Source organism: Diceros bicornis, chromosome 2 (assembly GCF_020826845.1).
Source record: "Diceros bicornis minor isolate mBicDic1 chromosome 2, mDicBic1.mat.cur, whole genome shotgun sequence".
Taxonomy (NCBI): domain Eukaryota; kingdom Metazoa; phylum Chordata; class Mammalia; order Perissodactyla; family Rhinocerotidae; genus Diceros; species Diceros bicornis.
In genome coordinates, this window is record NC_080741.1 from 8,968,298 (window position 1) to 8,986,418 (window position 18,121).

Below are 18,121 nucleotides of genomic sequence, written 5' to 3' on the forward strand. Positions count from 1 at the left end.
ATATGTTCTTGGCTCCCCTGTAGAAAATTAGCTGTCAATAAATGTGTGGGTTTATTTCTGGGCTTGCGATTCTGTTCCTTTGATCTGTGTCTCTGTTTTGTGCCAGTACCATGCTGTTTTGGTTACTATAGCTTTGTAGTATATTTTGGAATCAGAGAGTGTGATACCTCCAGCTTTTTTCTTTTTTCTCAGGATTCTTTTGTATATTCGGGATCTTTTGTTGTTTCATATAAATTTTAGGATTCTTTGTTTGATTTCTGTGAAAAATGTTGTTGGAACTTTGATAGGGATTGCATTGAATCTATAAATTGCTTTAGGAAGTATGGACATCTTAACTACGTTAATTCTTCCCATCCAAGAGCACAGAATATCTTTCCATTTCTTTGTGTCTTCTTCAATTTCTTTCAGCAATATTTTATAGTTTTCCATGTACAGCTCTTTAACCTCTTTGGTCAAGTTTATTCCTCGGTATTTTATTCTTTTTGTTACAATTGTAAATGGGATTGTATTCTTCATTTCTCTTTCTGCTACTTCATTATTAGTTTATAGAAATGCAACTGATTTTTCTATGTTGATTTGTATCCTGCAACTTTACCATATTCATTTATTATTTCTAAAAGTTTTTTGGTGGATTCTTTAGGGTTTTCTATATATAAAATCATGTCATCTGCAAATAGTGTCAGTTTCACCTCTCCCTTTCCAATTTGGATCCTTTCATTTCTTTTTCTTGCCTGATTGCTCTGGCTAGGACTTCCAATACTATGTTAAACAGAAGTGGTGAAAGGGGGCATCCTTGTCTGGTTCCTGTTCTTAAAGGCATAGCTTTCAGTTTTTCACCATTGAGAATGATATTAGCTGTGAGTTTGTCATATATGGCCTTTATTATGTTGAGGTACTTTCCTCCTATACCCATTTTATTCAGAGTTTTTATCACAAATTGATGCTGTATCTTGTCAAATGCTTCCTCTGCATCTATTGAGATGATCATATGATTTTTTATTCTTCATTTTGTTAATGTAGTGTATCACGTTGATTGATTTGTGGATGTTGAACCATCCATGCATCCTTGGAAAAAATCCCACTTGATCATGGTGTATGATTTTTTTAACGTACTATTGTATTCAATTTGCTAGTATTTTGTTGAGGATTTTTGCATCAATATTCATTAGTGATATTGGCCTGTAATTTTCTTTTTGTGTGTTGTCCTTGTCTGGTTTTGGTATTAGGGTAATGTTGGCTTTGTAGAATGAGTTAGGAAGCTTCCCCTCTTTTTCAATTTTTTTGGAAGAGTTTGAGAAGGATAGGTATTAAGTCTTTGAGTGTTTGGTAGAATTCACCAGGGAAGCTATCTGGCCTGTACTTTTATTTTTTGGGAGGTTTTTGATTACTGTTTTGATATCCTTACTGGTGATTGGTCTATTCAAATTCTCTATTTCTTCTTGATTCAGTTTAGGAAGGTTGTATGATTCCAAGAATTTATCCATTTCTTGTAGATTATCCAACTTTTGGCATATAGCTTTTTGTAGTATTCTCTTATAATCTTTTGTATTTCTGATGTGTCTGTTGTAATTTCTTCTCTTTCATTTCTGATTTTATTTATTTGAGCCTTCTCTATTTTTTTCTTGGTGCTCAAGCCAAAGGTTTGTCAATTTTGTTTATCTTTTCAAAGAACGAGCTCTTGGTTTCATTGATTTTTTCTATTGCTTTTTTTTTCAGTCTCTATTTCATTTATTTCTGCTCTGATTTTTATTACTTCCCTCCAATTGATTTTGGGCTTTGCTAGTTCTTCTTTTTTCCAGTTCCTTTAGGTTCACTGTTAGATCATTTATTTGAGATTTTTCATGTTTGTTGAGAGAGGTCTGTATTGCTGTAAACTTCCCTCTTAGAACTGCTTTTGCTGTATACCATAAATTCTGGCATGTTGTATTTTCATTTTCATTTTTCTCCAGGTATATTTTGATTTCTCCTTTGAGTTCTTCATCTATACAATCATTGTTCAGTAGCATTTTGTTTAATCTCCACATATTTGTGGCTTTTCTGATTTTCTTCCTGTCATTGATTTCTAGTTTCATACCGTTGTGGTCAGAAAGAATGCTTCATATTATTTGAATCTTCTTGAATTTATTGAGACTTGTTTTGTGGCCTAATGTGTGATCAATCTTGGAGAATGTTCCATGTACATTTGAAAAGAATGTATAGTCTTCAGTTTTTGGATGGAATGTTCTATATACATCTCGTAAGTTCAGCTGGTCTAGTGTGTCATTTAAGGCCAATGTTTCCTTAATGATCTTCCGTTTGGATGATTTATCCATTGGTGTAAGTGGAGTGTTAAAGTCCACTACTATTATTGTGTTACCATTTCTCCTTTTATATCTGTTAATAATTGCTTCATATATTTAGGTGCTCCTAAGTTGGGTGCATAGATATTTACAAGTGTTATATCCTCTTGTTGGATTTTTCCCTTTATCATTATGTAGTGCCCTTCTTTGTCTCTTGTTATAGTTTTTGTTTTAAAATCTATTTTGCCAGATATAAGTATCGCTACCCCAGCTTTCTTTTCATTTCTATTTGCATGGAATATCTTTTGGCATCCTTCAGTTTGTGAGTGTCTTTAGATCTGAACTGTGTCTTTTGCATGCAGCATGTATGTGGGTCTTGTTTTTTTATCCAATCAGCCACCTTATGCCTTTTGATTGGAGAATTTAGTCCATTTATATTTAAAGTAGCTATTGATATGGAGGTACTTACTGCCATTTTTTAACTTTTTTTTCTCAGTGTTTTAGTAGTTCTTCTCTGTTCCTTTCTTCTTCTCTTGCTCTCTTCTCTTGTGGTTTGATCGCTTTCTTTCATATTGTGTTTGGGTTCCTTCCTTTTAGATTTTGTGTAATTATTATAGGTTTCTGATTTGTGATTTCCATGAGGTTCATATATAATAACCTACATATATAGCAATCTATATTAAGTTGATGATTTCTTTAATTTGACCACTTTCTAAAAGCTCTACTCTTTTACTACCCTCCTCCCACATTTTATGTTTTTGATATCATATCTAACCTCTTTTTTGTGCGTTTGTATTCATTACCCTCTTATCATGGAAATAGATAATTTTTTCCTATTTGTGGTCTTCTCTTTCCCCCTTAAATGAGTCTATTTAGCATTTCTTGTAGGACTAGTTTCTTGGTGACAAACTCCTTTAACTTTTGCTTGTCTGGGAAACTCTTTCTCTCTCCTTCCATTCTGAATGATAACTTTGCAGGGTAGAGTATTCTTGGCTGTAGGTTCTTTCCTTTAAGCACTTTAAATATATAGTGCCACTGTCTTCTAACCTGTAAGGTTTCTGCGAAGAAGTCAGCTGATAGACTTATGGGGTTTCCTTTGTATGTAACTTGTCTTTCTCTGACAGCTTTTAGGATTCTCTCTTTATGTTTAATTCTGGACATTTTAATTATGATGTGTCTTGGTGTGGGCCTCTTTGGCTTTATCTTGTTTGGTGCTTTCTGTGCTTCCTGTACCTGGATGTCTGTTTCCTTCCATAGGTTGGGGAAGTTTTCAACTATTATTTCTTCAAATAGATTCTCTGCCACTTTGTCTCGCTCTTCTCCTTCAAGGACACCTATAACATGGATGTTAGTGCACTCGATGTTGTCCCAGAGGTCCCTTAGACTGTCCTCACTCTTTTTCATTCTTTTTTCTTTTACCTGTTCAGCTTGGGTGATTTCTTCTAGTTTTTCCTCCAGCTTGCAGATCGTTCTTCTGTATCCTCTACTCTGCTTTTGAGTCCCTCTAGTGAATTTTTCATTTCCAGTATTGTATTCTTCATTTCTGATTGATTCTTTTTTATATTTTCTAATTCTTTGTTGATGTTCTCATTGAGTTCATCTATTCTTCTCCCAAGATCAGTGAGCATCCTTATGACTTTTTATTTGAACTCTTTGTCAGGTAGATTGCTCATTTATGTTTCATTTAGTTCCTCTTCTGGGGTTTTGTCCTGTGCCCTTATAGAACATATTCCTTTGCCTTCTCATTTTGCCTCTTTCTCTGTGCTTCTATCTGTGTATTAGGTAGGTCAGTTATGTTTCCTGATCTTGGAGAGGTAACCTCATGTGAGAGATGCCTTATGAAGCCCAGCAGTGTGCTTCCCTCTTGTCACCAATTCCAAATGTTCCGAGAGTGACCCATGTTTGGGCTACATGTGTCCTTCTCTTGTGGCAGGGTTGCTCTTGCTGCAGGAGCCCAGGAGGCTCGACTGTCCTCCTGGCCAGTTGGTTATGTTGCTCAGCTGCATGTGGCTGCTATGGACAGTTCTATCACTTTATTGGGTGTGGGGGGCCCCAGCACAGTTGGCTGCAAGGTCTAATAGCACATTCCCATTGCAGTTTTTCTGTTGAGTGTGTAGGCCCCCAGCATGGCTTGTTTTTAGGCTCAGGGGCTTTCAATTGCTGTAGGCCTCTGGCCTGCAAGGCCCTTGTCAGTTCTCTCAGGATTGCAGCTGAGTGGGGCTGTCCCCAGGCACAGGAGCACCCAATTGCTTCAGGCTTTGGAAGGTGGGGCCAATCCCTTATGTGGCTGTTCAAGAAGTACAAGTCTTATGCAGCTGACAAGCCCCACTGCCCACAGGGCCACACACTCTATCAACACTGTCCTGCCCTGTGTGAGTGCCCCAACCCCCTGAAGAGAACACATTGCCACAGTGCAGAGGCCCAACACATTCCACTTGCTCCTCATGCACACCCTGCCCTTCAGTGGTGGACCCACTCACCCACCTTCAGAAGACCAAGGCACCCAGCCTATGCAGGCCCACCAGTTGCCCAAGGGCTTGCTGTTGGGTGGGGCCAGTCCCTAGGACAGACTGCCTGCCCTGGCTGAGCTGGATTAAATCCCTGCTCTGGTGGGTGGGGCAGACTCTAGGCGAAGAACTCCAATGGTGTCTGCCAGCATCTGTGTCAGCGCACCTGTACTGGGTGACAATAATTGCTGCCACTAATGTCTCAGTCCCTGGAGATGTCTCATCTCTCAGCGAGATGCACCCAGAGCCTATCAGGTGAGTCTCTTTTCACCAAAGGACTGTGCACTTTTCTTTCTGGTGATTGTAGATTGCTTTCTGAAGCAGGTGAATTTGTGCGTGGGCCCTTTAAGAGCCAGCTTTTTCTTCCTTATGTCTAATAGCTTTTCAGGGGGTATTCCCCTTCGTTGTTTGTAGCCAGCAAAGCCAGATATTATGTCACTTGTCTTGGTTGTACTGGGACCAAAAGATGCTCGTAGTGGTAACTCTCCCCCACTCACGTCCACCACTGCTCCAGGGAAGGCTGAGTACCTTTGGATTGCTCCTGGGCAGCCGTGAAGCGCTGTGGCTTGAGAAGGTGGCTTTTTTCCTCTCCAGAAAGCAATTTCTGCCTCTTCCACCTCGGTCAGGACTGTCTCTTGTCGCAGGGGTTCTTTTTATACACTTTTCAGTTCTCTCTCAGGGGTAATTTTTTGAAGACTAGCTATAAACTTGTTGTGTCTATGAGTTCAGAGTCCACATACACCGCAATCTTGACACCAACCATTCTATTCAGATTCTTTGCCCATTTTTTACTTGGCTTGTCTATTTATTATTGAGTTATAAAAGTTCTTTATATATCTAGATAAATGCCTTTTATCAAATATATGTTTTGCTAATTTTTTCTCCCATTTTGTGGGTTGTCTTTTTACTTTCTTGATGATACCCTTTAAAGAACAAAAAATATTTTTATTTTAATGTTGTCCAATTTATCTATATTTACTTTTGTTGCTTGTGTTTTCAGTGTCACATCCAAGAAATTATGGCCTAACCCAAGGTCACAAAGATTTACCTCATGTTTTCTTCTAAGAATGTTAATTTTATAGTTTTAGCTCTAATATTTAGGTTTACAATCACTTTTGAGTTAATTTTTGTGTATGGTGTGTGGTAGATGTCCAACTTCATTCTTTTGCATCTGGACATCCGCTTATCTCAGCACAGTTTGTTGAAAAGACTATTCTTTCCCCATCGAATTGTCTTGACAACTTTGCTTTACATCAATTAATGGTAAATGGAAGCATTTATTTCTGGGCTCTCAATTCTATTCCATTTATCTATATGTCTACATGTACACCAGCAACAAACTATGTTCATTACTGTACTTTCATAGTAAGTTTTGAAATTGGAAAGGGTGAGTCCTCCAACTTTGTTCTTCTTTTTCAAGATGGTTTTGGCTACTATGAGTCTCTTGAATTTCCATATGAACATTACACTCAGCTTGTCAGTTTCTACAAAAAAAGCCGAATAGGATTCTGATAGGTATTGCATTGAATCTGTAGATCAGTTTGAGGGGGGCATTGCTATCTTAACATTATTCAGTCTTGTGATCCATGAACCTGGGTTCTCTTTCCATTTATGTAGATATTATTTAATCTTTCAACAATGTTTTGAAGTTTCCAGTATTCTAGGCTTGCATTTCTTTTGTTAAACTGTTCCCATGTATTTTACTATTTTTGATGCAAGTATGATGGAATTTTTTTTCTTTATTTCATTTTCGAAATGTCCATTGGTTGTGGACAGAAACACGATTGATATTTGCATATTAATACCGTATCTGCAATCTTGTTGAATTCATTTATTAGTTCTGACCGTTTTTTTAATTGAATTCCTTAGGAATTTCTATATACAACATTATGTCATCTGCAAATAGAGTTAATTTGCTTCTTCCTTTCCAAACTGGATTCCTTTCTATTCTTTTTCTTGTCTAATTGTCCTGGCTAGACCTGTCGCTATAATGTTAAATAGAAGTGGTGAGAGTGGACATCCTTGCCTTGTTTCCTTAGGGAAATAGCATTTTATCTTAAACTCTTAAGGATGATGTTAGCTGTGGGTTACCCATATACTTCTTCACAACCACTTTAGCACTATTAATAACATCCCCCCATGGTTGCTTGTGTGGTTACACGATTGTGTACATTTGTCAAAACTCATAGAACTATACACTTAAAGGGTGAATTTTACTGTGTGTACATTATACCTCAATGACCTGACTAAAAAAATCACTAATGATAGCATTAAATATTGATTAAAAATTTTTCAAAAACCTCTTAAACATCATGCCTAGTTCTAAGTAATTAATATTCGTTACTGTTATTATTATTAAAAAGAAATATTGCCCTCAAATTGTGTTGAATCGCTTACATTTATAAATGTACTTTAATTATAGGCCAGGAAAACATATAATTATCTATCTTGCTATCTGTCATTTATCTATATATATATGCATGTATATATATGTATATGTATGTATATATATGTATATATATGTATATGTATGTATATGTATATATATACATACATATATATGCATGCACCTGTATAGATGGAGGGAACCTTTTTTTATTTATCTGCCTTTCACTTCTTGAATTTCCTTCATATTTCATCCATCTACTATATTAACTTCATCCTCTGCATTTTCCTTAATTCCCTGATGTCTACTTTAAAAAGCACAAAGTTTCATTTACTCAATTATACATTCCATTATTTAATTTTTATTGAACCTCTATTGTACTACGTTAGTTATTAGAGACAAAAATGAGAACTAGATTAGTATTTCATTAAGGCAGTATACGCAGAGCTTATTCCATATTTTTTGTAGAGACAGAAATTTTCTCCATCTGTAATTTCTGATTAGTAATCAACCTTCTGGCAAATTACTAACATATTAATTGCTCTTAAGTTTAAGACATTAAAGATAGTATCATCTATGTATTATTTGAGTTCCCTAAGTATGCGTGTGTGTGTTTGTGATACACATTACCTATGATATGTGTATTTTATATATATAACGATACAGAAAGTTTGAAAGTAAAACAATAAACAAAAAAATTTTTGAAAGCTAGAGAATATATCTTAATGAAGGTAAGATGTATTATCAAAGATAAATAAAAGTGTTTCAAAATGTGAACTGAGTCTTAATAAAAATATTAAGACTTTGGGGATGCAGCTGAAGATGCACTTAAAGGAAAATGTATACTTTTTTATGCATACATTAGAAAAGAAATACTAAAAATGTCAATGATATAAGAATACTTTTTAGATGTTAGGAAATGCATGTTTAATTAAACTGAGAAAAAAAAGGATGAAACATAAAGCAGAAAGTAACGTACTAGAAAAAATAAAGAGAAAAAATAAACTACAATAAAGTAGATAAACTCCTATATATACTGCTCAAAATAGAGAAATTACAAATATCAGGATTAAAATAGAGAGACTACTACACATCTTTAGATATCAAAAAATATAAGATGTCTTATAAAGCTTTATGCCAAAATATTTTAAATTTTTGATAAGAAAGATACATTCTAAGAAAAACGAAATCTACTAAAACTGATAGGAGAAATAGAAAATCAGATTAGTTATGGATCTATTAAAGAACTCAATCAAAGCTTTAAAAATTTGCCACAAAGAAAATTACAGATTTAGATTTCACTAGTGAATTTTATTCAACATTTATGAATGATAAAACACTAGTCCTATCAAGAGTCTTCCAGAGGAAAAAGAAAAGAGGCAACTGTTTCCAACTCTTCAGTAGCCAGCATAATCTCAAGCACATAAACAAACAAAACAATTTAGGCTTCATTCAATTTGTTATATTCTTACTGGCAAATATTTCTCATTCTACATCTAAGTAAAGTAAACATCTCTAACACACTTCAGAGGTTACAAGGATATGGATTGAAACCAAAGTAAGGCAAATTTCATGTCAGTATTTTTTATGATGGCCAAAAACTGTATCTACGAGATATGGTATATCTACGAGAACGACCATTAATAGGTGACAAGTTAAATGTAATGTGGTGCATTCATTCTGTGGAATACTATGTAATTATTACAGAAGAATAAGGTATAAGTGAATATATTGTTTATATACCCAAGATATATTATCAAGAGAAAACCAAGCACAAAATGGTGTTTATGACAGTTTTCATATAAATAAACACACATATACATGTAGTACACACAATACTAGAATATACTTATATAATTTTTGGAATAAAATTCAAGAAAATTAACAATAATTAATGTAGGGAGAGGAAATGGGGCGATGATTTTATTTTTCTGTGTATTTTTCTACTGTTGAATGTTTAAATTTTTCTTGCATTGGTTTTCATTTTATTTGTAAATGATGAACAGGTATTACCTTTGTCCTATGGCTCTATAACATTATCTTTGTATTCCAGTATGTGATAATTGGTGATTGTTGAATTAAAAAAAGAGAGAGAGAGCTTGGTGAAAACCCCCGGAGTCTGGAGCTAAGGTGCAGATTCTAACTCCACAATATCCTACGAGCTGACCCTTCGCAAAACACAACTGCCAACGCCTGAGTATCATAGTTTTAAAACTGAGTTAATATCAGCATCTGTCGTATGCGTGATTGTGTGGATTAAGTGAGGTAACACGAACGTTTTGGACATTGCCTTAAATCTAGTGTATTTTCAATGCATGTTAATTTTTATAATCATCATTACTGTTGTTATCGATATCAACTCATCAACATCATTCTCCTAAAAAATATTCAAATAAAATCATAAAAATATATGAATGAGACAAGATTTTTTCTAAGAAAATTTCAGAGAATCAGACTATTTCTAAAACAGAAGAAAAAATAATTTTATAACTCAAAAGTATCATTTATTTTTTAAATTAACATATGTAAGTAAACATATATAAGTACTTTTTTGTTAGTCTGCATTGCAAAGTAATACCACACACACACACATTGCAATACTGTGATTAATTTAAAAAATTTTTAACGTGAATTGTCAGTTTGAACAGAGATCAAACATCTTGGAATTCCTTTTTACTTTCTAAGGCTTACTCTATTTTAGATTAAAAGACTAAAGAAATATTACATTTTCTACTCTAATTTTCAGTTAATTGCTATTATGCTATAAGCCAAGATCTACAAGACTCAAACAGGCATTTCTGACATCACCTTACGTGTACTAAACCAATTACAATATGTGTGATATGTTAGTGACATGTCAAATGATTCTACTGTCACTTGACCTCACATTTACAAGAGAAGCATTATCTTGTCTCATTTACAATACATTAGAAATGATTTTTTAACAAAGTAAATGAAAATTAAAGTAAAATGATTCAAATTTGACTGTAGTCTTGAGAGGTGAAGGGACCAGGTGGAATTAATGCTGGCAGAACTCATGCTCATGACTTAACTCTACACACAGCACCTCAGCGCTGACATGGGCTTGCTCATGGGTTAGAAGACAATTGAGGCTCCTGTAGACTGCGTTTGGTGGACTCAGGCAAGATCAGCGTTGATTATCTGATTCTACGGCAAGTACAGCTCTATAGATAAAATATGCGTCTTTCTGTATGGTTTTGTTCAAATACATAGAAAATCATGTGTTATATGAATCTTTGCATTGTAGTCTTCCCATCGTAACCCAGTTAATGGCTTCATAAATAAAGTGAACTAAATTTGAAGCATCTTTCAATTACAGAAGCAATCTGAAATATACGGTGAGATGATTTGCCAAAAACAAAACTGATTAAAGAATTTCTCAAAGATATAAATGGTCTAGGTTATATGGGGAGACAATTTGCCAAAAATTAACTACTGATTAGAAGGAAAAACCATCCGTGGGAGTGTAAACCCCAGTCCTTGTACATACCATCCATTGGATAGATCATGTCTTTGGTAAAAACTCCGCAAGCAATGTGGATAGGTATAATTATTAAATTCCATGCTGTTGTATCATGTAATAAAGGTGATTTTGCAAGTTTGTACATGCAAGGGAAACAAGATTTAGTTGTTTCTTCCCACAGGTGAAAGTGTGCAATACTTTAATGGCTTTATGTTTATAGTTAAGTCCAGAACATCCTAAAGGAAATTAATTACATCTATAGTGCTGGTCCCAAGGCATCATGTGGCTGCGGAGGCAGACTCGCTTTGCCATGTTTGCAACAAACAAACTCCACCAATAAAATTTACATGATTGGAACTTTTTTATGAAGCCCATTACATATTTTAAAACCAATTTCCACAATTTCTTATTTTCATGAAAATAATAACCATCTGTTCCCCATCTGTCAAAAAAAATGACACGAAAATTAGATAACTGCTATCAATAAAACTCACGATTCAAAGGGGTGTTATTTATTACTGTGAACGTAAACCATAACTGCTTCCTCTTGCTGGACTAGCATTCTCCAACACCCCTTACTGAAGGGAATTAGGAAAAAACACCTCAGATTTCCTAGCATAAACAACAGAAAACAGGGCATTGAATTCAGAAAGTCTACATACTCAGAAATAGGAACACTGGGCTCCCAAAACTAGTCCTTCACTAAAAATATTAATACCTCTGAACAAGGTACTTTCTCTTTCAGAAAGAGTTGGTTAAACTGACTAGTTAATGAATGGAACACGTAATACAAGAAAGCCTGGAGCGATCCCAGTAAAATGAGAAGTCATCGTTAGGAAAATCTGTTCCAGGTTTCTTGTCATATGTTAAGCAGGCCCATTGGGGAGGAAAAGTCAGAAGGAGTAAACCATCCAAATGAAGAGCTGCTGCTCCCTGAAATGTTCCTGTACACTTGAAATGTAACCCCAAAGAAGGAACAGAATGCCTCAATGCCATTCCTCCCCATTGAATTAAACCAGCAACACCATCCTGCAAGGGAGTCATACCTTGTTGAAGATCTGGGATCCCTGCATGTAAAGTGTACAAATCCAAGCTCAGAACTTTCTAGAGTAACCAGTCCTACAGGGAAGCTTTATTTTCCAGACACCTTTATGCTAAAGTTTTTTATACTTAAACAAAAAAATGTGTGTGTGTGTGTGTTTGTAGTGGTGACTGTGTAGGGAAAAGTGGGGCATTGGTCTTGTTACCAGAGGGGAAAGCTAATTTCTGTTGCCTGTCCCTGTAGACTGCAAGGCTCAGGCTAAGGGCAGAGGTTAAGAGTTGGATTACTGAATGGACTGAGAGATTAGATGAAACTTGCAACTGCCAGCTGGGGAGATTTGGACAAATACAAGACATAGTATAAAGAAAATTACATTGAAAATCAAATATATTTCTCTCTCTCTTACTGAGCACTCATGTCTACACTACTTTCTAGGTATATAAAGAAGAATGACGCATTTTTTTATACTCTATCAAAGTTTTCCATTTAGCAGGAAAAATATCCATTCCATTCATTTAAGAGTGTTGTTACATTAGAGTGTATGATTCATATATATAGGCACAGAAGACTATTTCTTATAAGATGAAGAAAATTTTCAAAGGTGATATGCTTTTATGATGAATCTTGAAACATAAATAGGCATCACTCAGGTGAAGAAGGAGAATTTGGGCATTAGGCCTCAAATAACATCTTAGGAGATCAGTAAGTCAAGTGTGATTCAGAAACATGAGTACTGAGAGTTCATTATGGAATGATCTTGGGAGACTAAGGGAGAGTAATGGGGGTAAACAAAACACACCATGTATTAGAGTTTGAAATTAATCCTTTTAGTTTGACGAGTTGTCGTTTTGGTCTGGTGAGTGTAGTTCGTTAATATGATCCATATTGTTTTTTGATAATTCTGGGGGTGGTGCAGTTTATGGAATATTTTTTGTGTTGAATGAAGGTGTTTGAACTGGATGATCTAGAACTGGATTGTTTTTCACCGATTCTGCCCAATGGGAAAGCAGAAATGCAGCAGGGAGTTGAACTACCCACAGAGTGATTCGATTTGAACAGGAAAAGAAGGAAAAATAGCTTCCTATCCCACAATAGTACCCCTGTCAGTTTGCTACGTTTCACAATTAAAGATTAGCTTTGGGTTAGATGTTGGATTTTTCAGAAAACTCCCATCAAAATGCAAATACTTACATGTAGAAGTTTACATATCAGCACACTTAACACCTTAGCCTGATCTGGTGGTTCAGTTTCAAATCAGGGGAAGCTTATCTGACTAAATCCTGCATGGAAAGAGCATACGACTAACAAGAATTTTGAGGAATCAGGGCCTTTCAATTTCTAATTTTCTTTGATAAGTTAATTTTATGACATATTTGGAAAATAAAAAGACATGGTAGATTTTTCATATTCTTTCTTTGAAGTAAAGGTCACCAAAAAGAATACCAGAGGGCACATTCATTTTTCATTTCAAGTTTTGAAATGATAACCTTTACAATGATGAACACAACCAACTGAATAATTTGTCATAAAAGCATTCATACTGAGAACATGCTGACAGGATTAGATACAGGCTTCTCTTGACAAGAATAATACATTTTCTAGTATGAGGCGAGAGGGTGGTGAGAAGAAATCTAGCAAAGTAGTAGTGGTCAGAGTAATGTAAATGTTAACGGAAAAAATCTCTGAATATATTAAGGAAGAAAAACAGAGGAATGGCATTGATTCTACAAATAAAGGAGTCAGAAGTCAAGCTACTATTATACTATCCATGCAAGCTAGATTCAATAGTTTTGCTAATGAGAATTGGATTTTTTTATCTTTTTAAAAGTAAACTCCAGGAATTTAGCTTTTGATGACTCTGGCTGTAATAACAATTAATATTCATTTAAAAATATTTATTTTTAAATTATAGCCTGCATTGTATGGAAATCAGTTAGAGCTTTTATTAGTATATTAATGTTGAGAGTATAGAAACTAAATAATTTTCTCATCAATAGTTTATGACGTTTACATATGATATTTTTAGCTGCTAAGAGGACAACAATTATTTTGTAAAGTAGACCACATCTCTAGAGATAAAAAGAAATGAGACATATATCCATATTGTTAGGGTTAGGGGCAGAGGGACACTGCAGAACATTACAAAAATGAAATACTTCTGTGGAATAGGTAGCTCTTAATTAATGAGAGCCTTTAGGTACCAAAATCGGTATCAAAAAGCTGTGAAGGAAAGGGGCCGGCCCAGTGGCGCAAGCAGTTGAGTGTGCACGCTCCGCCGTGCCGGCCCGGGGTTTGCTGGTTCGGATCCTGGGTGCGCACCGACGCACTGCTTGGCAGGCCATGCTGTGGCGGCGTCCCATATAAAGTAGAGGAAGACAGGCACAGATGTTAGCCCAGGGCCTGTCTTCCTCAGCAAAAAAAAGAGGAGGATTGGCAGATGTTAGCACAGGGCTGATCTCCTCAACAAAAAAAAAAAAAAAGAAAAAAAGCTGTGAAGGAAAAAATATATATAAGAAAAAGTAGAGGCAATGTTACAACTTATCAGAGTGCCCAGAATAAATATGTTATGTATTTCTAATATTTATCGTTCACATTGGTATATAACCTATTACTATTTCAAAATAATGTGGTGAGAAAATGTGGAATTAATAACAAGTTTTAATGATAGTATAAGTTAGGGTCGTTATTGTGGAAAAATTAGTTTATCAAGCTTAGAGAATATTCAAGTTCCCAGAGGATACGATAGGCTTGCCTACAAACATAAACATATGTGAAACTCTTTCTATGTGTCACAGTTGTCTTCTAAGGAAGAATAATGAACTCTACACTGCAACATCTGGAAAGCTGTTGAAACTCCAAAAGAATTCACCAAACATGAGTAAGAACTGAAGGACAAATGCTCTGCCTGAAGAGCATTGAGCAATCCAATCCAAACTGTCTCCAAAGAGGCATTGCATCAGGAGCTTCCAGGACTTCAGCTTAGAGACTTCTCTAGAGGTGGAACAGCAATTACAGCACAGCTGTGTGTCCTTGGAAAGCTTAGAAGCTGCTAGAACTCCACCGAAGGAGGCAGTAGCTACCGGAAATATAGTAGTGTCTATTAACTTGCTTGGCAAGTGCTTTTCTGCACAGTACAGAGTTTCTTGGGAAGAGAGAATAGAGTAGGGGATACGGGAACATGGCAAAAGTTTCCAATCCAGCTATAGGCCTTACAAGACGATGCTCAACTTCTCGATACTCAGTTTCCTCTTCTGTAGATGGGGGTAGTCATATCTTTTTGGATTCTTGCAGGACTTGATAACAGGTAGAAAATCGAGTGTGATAGCATGTAAGTATTATGCCTACTAGAGATGCTCATTAGTTGCTTCAGTTCTTTTCTCAAAAGTTACCTTCTCAGTGAAGCTTTCAGTGGCCATCCCATCTGAAATTTCACCTCTCCCCACACCAACACTTCACATCATCAACCCTGCTTTTATTTTCCTTAGAACTTATCAAAATATGCATTGAAGTAATATTCTTGTTTGTTGCGTCTTTCCATCTCTAGAATATAAGATAAATGAAGACAGGGTCCTTTGCATGTTTTGCTCACAACTGAATCCCAGACCCAAGAGCAGAGCCTGCCACATAGTATGTAATCACTAAATATCTGTTACATAAGTAATGGACAAACGAGTAAATGAGTGAATGGATGAATGAAATGACCACTCTGTGGCACTACAATAATCTCCAATTTTGACTGAGAGTTAGTATTTTCTGGGCTTCATGCTTTCCAAGTGAGTCACTCCTTTCTCCAACAATGAGAAACTGGTTCCTACCAACTTCAGTATATTGACTCAAAACCACCCTCTTCTTTGAATGAGTCTTAGATAAAATTAAGCTTTCACTGCTGGCAAAACAGCCTTGAAGGAAAAGAATTGAGAGAAACAAGGCCATTTCTAGTGGATAACAGGTGATCTGTGAAAAGGAGAGGCTGCAGGCCCCATAAGAGGACTGACTTCCCGTGATAGAGAGAGAGCATTTCAACCGATGTATACTTCCTCCTCAAATGACGCCTGCTTACCTAATGGTAAGCATTAGGTACATATTTTTTGAATCAATGAATAATAATAACCTGTGACACACAACTTTATTCCTTCCACTGGCTCCAGAAAGAAGTCTTGCCCTTGCAGTCAAAGGAAAGTCTAAGTTTGCATTCCCAGTCATTGTACCCAATCTGAGCAGTGCATTCCAGCATCACAGCAGTTTATTTTGTACTAGGGTTAGGGGTAGGAGCATGGGAGGGACAAGTCGTGGGCATCTTCCTTCTTTGTTTACTATACCCAGTCACAGACTGCATTTATTGGTTTAAATGTCTGGCGTAAAGTGTCCATTTCAGTCCAAACATGTGGATGGGTTCAGGAGATTAAAATAGGCTATTGAATTAATCTATCTACTTCAGAAACCATTTTGCAGCTATCTCTGTACTGCATTTCTGGAAATAGCTATTTAAATAATATAATAAATTAATGAAACTTCAAAAACAATTTTAATGATAGTTGTAGCTGAAAACCATGTAGTATTGTTATAATATTATATCAAAGGTATATCTTTCTTTTGGAAACTTTATGATATAATAAGGAAGAGAAAAATAGCCTAATTAAGTTTGAATTGGTTTGCCAGTATTTAAGAATCAAAGACAGATTTTATTTTACTGGACAAGGAAAGTTCATAGGGACAGCTTTCCTTTATCCATTAGTATGTATTTTATGAATTTCTACTATGTTCCATACATTGTTAGAATTGAGTACTCAATTCATCTGTATAGTGTTTCACTATATGGTTCTATAGAAAGACGCGTCATTCTTCACGCAGAACCTCAGACAATGGCGAGAAGGCTGACGGTGGGTGGATGTTTTGTTTCCTGCAGGCTCTCTGAAAGGCCTTGCTTCCATCTGGATCACTGTGAGGATATTTCCTTTGGGTTTTTTTTTTTGTCTCTTTTCATTGTTTTTGTCTCTGCTTTACTGCTCTGTTAAAACATGTAACTCATGGTGGCATCTGAATATTTTAATTGTCAGAGATGCATTGACTGGACCATTCCAGAGTTTTCTTGGAACTAATTAACATGCAAGCTTTGATTCCAGGGTTTTCTGGAAAAAATTTTTAAACAGCCATATATAAATTAATCATCAGTAAAAATACTAATTGTAGACCTAGGCAAACATGTATTCTGCACTGAGCCTGCTCTCACAGACGGCCATTGTAGTAAATGGACGTCTGCTTTCATAAATGTGAGGTATTAAATGTTTTTGTGAATATCTCTGACATTTCCACTCAATCTCTCCTGTCAGCATAAAAATCAACACTATTTTTGAGCTCTAAATATTATTTCAACTCCATTGAGAAGCATGATGATATCTAAATATATTTTGTAGAAAAAGAGAAATCAAGTAATTTTGGTAAAATACAGGGTGCGTTTATACAGCTGTATGTTTTTACAAATCCCATTATTCAGCAAGACTTAAATTCAATGTTTAACAACTATTTAAGCAGCCTGATTTGCTAATGTGAAGGGCATTAATTCTATTTAAATGTCAATTGAAATTACATCACTGAGAAGAAAATTTATATCCATATTCATTTCATAAGAACAACACTAATACTAGTAAAAGATATTCTCTCAGATTATAACCAGCTAGAAATAGAAAATGCTGTTCAATATTATGCTATATTTACTTAAATTGTGAAGTCTCTGATACAGCATATGTGTCTGCAAAATGCCAGTGTCTAATGAAAATGGAAATACTGGAAATATAATTTTACAGCCAACTAAACATTATTGGGATATTTTAGACTTATATTCAGACCTAATAAAGAAAAAAACTTAATTTCATATGTATCACATAAAAATTCATTATACATAAAAATTAAAACCTTAATTTTCACACAAAGTGAGTATATATACTTGAGGGGAAAGTCCTCTAAAGTAAGAATTTTTTTTTTTTTTATAATTTTATTTATTTATTTCTTTTTCCCCAAAGCCCCAGTAAATAGCTGTATGTCGTAGTTGCACATCCTTCTAGTTGCTGTATGTGGGACTCGGCCTCAGTGTGGCCGGAGAAGCGGTGCGTCGGTGAGCGCCCGGGATCCGAACCTGAGCCGCCAGCAGCAGAGCACACGCACTTAACCGCTAAGCCACAGGGCCGGCCCCTAAAGTAAGAATTTTATGTTGAATTAGTAATTTTTTTCCCATCACCCATGTTAAATGTACTTTATGATGCTGCTTATGGGTTTGGTCTTGTTCCTTTTTTCTGTACTTTTTTCTTTGCATTATTTTATTGTTCATTTAAGTAAAAATAAGGTATAAGGAAATCCTTCAGTCATCTTTTAATTAATATTTATTTTCTGAATATAAAATTTAAATGATTAATTATGGAAAATACA